Here is a 2,709-nt window from a genome sequence, read left to right as displayed (position 1 = left end):
GATATGTGACTATTGAGTGCACATCTATAAATGGCACGTGTGTGTCACCTCCTCCAAGACTTGGGGAACATGGCAGAAAGGGGTGGGAAAAGTGTAACAGCTTGAGGGTAGGCTGCAGTGTTCGGAACACTGTCTTCTGGGAATGACACAGCCATAGAACTCTTGACTTCTAACAGCTATGGTTATCTGGAGAAGACTGGGCCTATCTATAGTCACCCTGCCGTGGATGGGGAAGGGGTTCGTGCCCTGCCTCAGGATCTATAGGTAGTTACTAGTTGCAGGGGAAGAGAGAAAATTCTTCTTCGAAGTGTAGCCGATGATAAAGCATCCATGCTTCTATAAATAACCTCTTCCCATTCCCTTGCAAGCAACCCTAATGGGACTTTCTGAGTCACAAGGAAAAAAAATAGAAGAAAGAAAAACATGAAAGTAGAAGAGAGACTAGTTGGGAAAAGGGGATCAACAAGACGGGGAGGGTCAGAGGAAAGGGTAATGGGAACAAATATAAACTACATTATATACACATAAGAAAACATCATTCAACCCATTGTCTCATATAATTAATATATGCAGATCTGAAAATTGCTATCTATGAGTACAGGTGGGAGCTGCCATGAGTGAATACAACCCCCCCCCCATCCTCTGGGGTGCCAGGACACCAAATCCTAACACTGATTTTTAATCATTGTGATGCTTAGTTTTATTCCTCAACTTGGTTCACTATGGAACCTCTTAGAAGGAGAGTCTCAGTGAGGGACTGTCCAGAGCACTTTGGCCTGTGGATATCTCTGTGGGGGATTGATTGTCTTGATTGTAGTGAAGTGAGAAGTTCCAGCCACTGTGGAGGCGCTACTTCCTAGGCAGAGAGAATCCTGAACTATATTAAGAATAAATAAAGAGGGAGGCATGGTAGTGGGTTTTGTTTTTTTCTTCAGTCCCAGTACTCTAGAGGCAGAGGCAGGTGTATTTCTGTAAGCTTGAGACCAGCCTGATCTACATAGAGTTCTACACTAGCTAGAGCAATAAAGTGAGACCTTTTCTCCAAAAATAACAATGGAGCAAGCTGACTATAAGCATTTATTCTCTCTGTGCTTCACTGTGAATGTAACTAGCTGCTTCATGTTCCTAATACCTTGATTTCCAGGAAATGGTGAACTGCAACCTGGAATTGTGAGTTGAATTAAGCCTTGCTTTTGTTAAAATATATTATCATAGCAAGGGGTTAAAAAAAAACTGAGAGAAAAATTAGAGCCAAGAATGGGATAATGTCTGTGATAAACCTCACCATGTGACCTCTAAGTGCTGGGACTGTTGTGTGGGAGGAACGTAGAAGCATTTGGTACCTTGGGGTAGAAGAGCCGTTGGATGCCAGCAGCAGTGCATCCTGGGTCATTCTAGTAGGAACTCAGAAGACAGCAATGCTGAGAGCCGTGCAGACACTGAGAGCTAGCACATGAGAGTTCAGAGGGGAACAAGGAATCTATCAGAACTTGGACTGGGGCCATTCTTGTGATATTTTGGCCAAGGATGTGGCATTCTTCTCCCCATATCCCGAGAACCCGCCTGAACTTGAATTGAAAGGTGAATAATACCTGGTTTGTCTGGCAGAGGAAGTTTTAAGGCTATTGAGGCTGGTGGTGACCAATAAAGAGATCAGCACTATTGTAGTGAAACCTGTGCTGCTGAGACAACAGGAAGGACATCCTGACCACCCCACCAAGATGCCAGAACACCTAGGCTGAAGGAGTTCCCTTCTCAGGGTCAATAACAGAATCTGATACCACAGTGGCCTATGTGGACCAGGCTACATCTTTATCTGACAGCAGAACCTGGTAAGGCCATAAACATTGTCCACATGGTTTTGAAGGCATGAAAGATGCAAGACAGCTAAGAACACACTGTGTGGCTTGGCTCAAATTCCTATGGCGATGCCTACAGTTGGAGACACCAGAATACTGGAGATCTTAGGACTCATAGACATCTAACAAGGCAAGCAGCAAATTTTGAGTGGTGCTGGCTTAGGCCTAAGAAGAAATTGTGTGTACTTTAGCTAGGAGAGATGGAGAGTTGGGACTGCCTTTTCTCCAAGCCTTTGGTACCCAACTAATTATATCATGTGCCCCAGATGCTGGACATGGAATTTGGGGATTTGTATTTATCTGGCCTTGTTTTTGCTCTGATGTGATTTTTTTTTGTTTTGTTTTGTTTTTTGAGACAGGGTTTCTCTGTGTAGCCCTGGCTGTCCTGGAACTCACTCTTGTAGACCAGGCTGGCCTCGAACTCAGAAATCCGCCTGCCTCAGCCTCCCAAGTGCTGGGATTAAAGGCGTGCGCCACCACCGCCCGGCAAGAGTTTAATTTTAATGTGTTAAAATGTTTAAAGACTATTGGAACTCTTAAAGTTGGACTGTATTATACATTAATAAACATGAGACTTCAGGGACGGGAGAAAGTTGAAGTGGATTATGTATTAAAGCCACATATTTGTGTGACAAGCTGATGATGTGTGGATAGAGATGATTACTTTTAATTATCAACTTGACACCATGTTGAATCACCTGGAGAGTCTCAGTGAGGAACTGTCTAGATCAGGTCGGCCTGTGGGCATGTCTGTGGGAGACTGTCTTAACTATACTAATGAAAGTGCGAGGACCCATTCCCTAGGCAAAAGATTCTGTACTATATTAAGAGAGAGGGACAGAGAAAAAGA

The sequence above is a fragment of the Grammomys surdaster genome, unplaced genomic scaffold (genome assembly GCF_004785775.1).
Source record: "Grammomys surdaster isolate TR1022 unplaced genomic scaffold, NIH_TR_1.0 64, whole genome shotgun sequence".
Classification (NCBI taxonomy): domain Eukaryota; kingdom Metazoa; phylum Chordata; class Mammalia; order Rodentia; family Muridae; genus Grammomys; species Grammomys surdaster.
The sequence above is the reverse complement of the archived record's forward strand: the minus strand, read 5'-3'. Positions refer to the sequence as shown.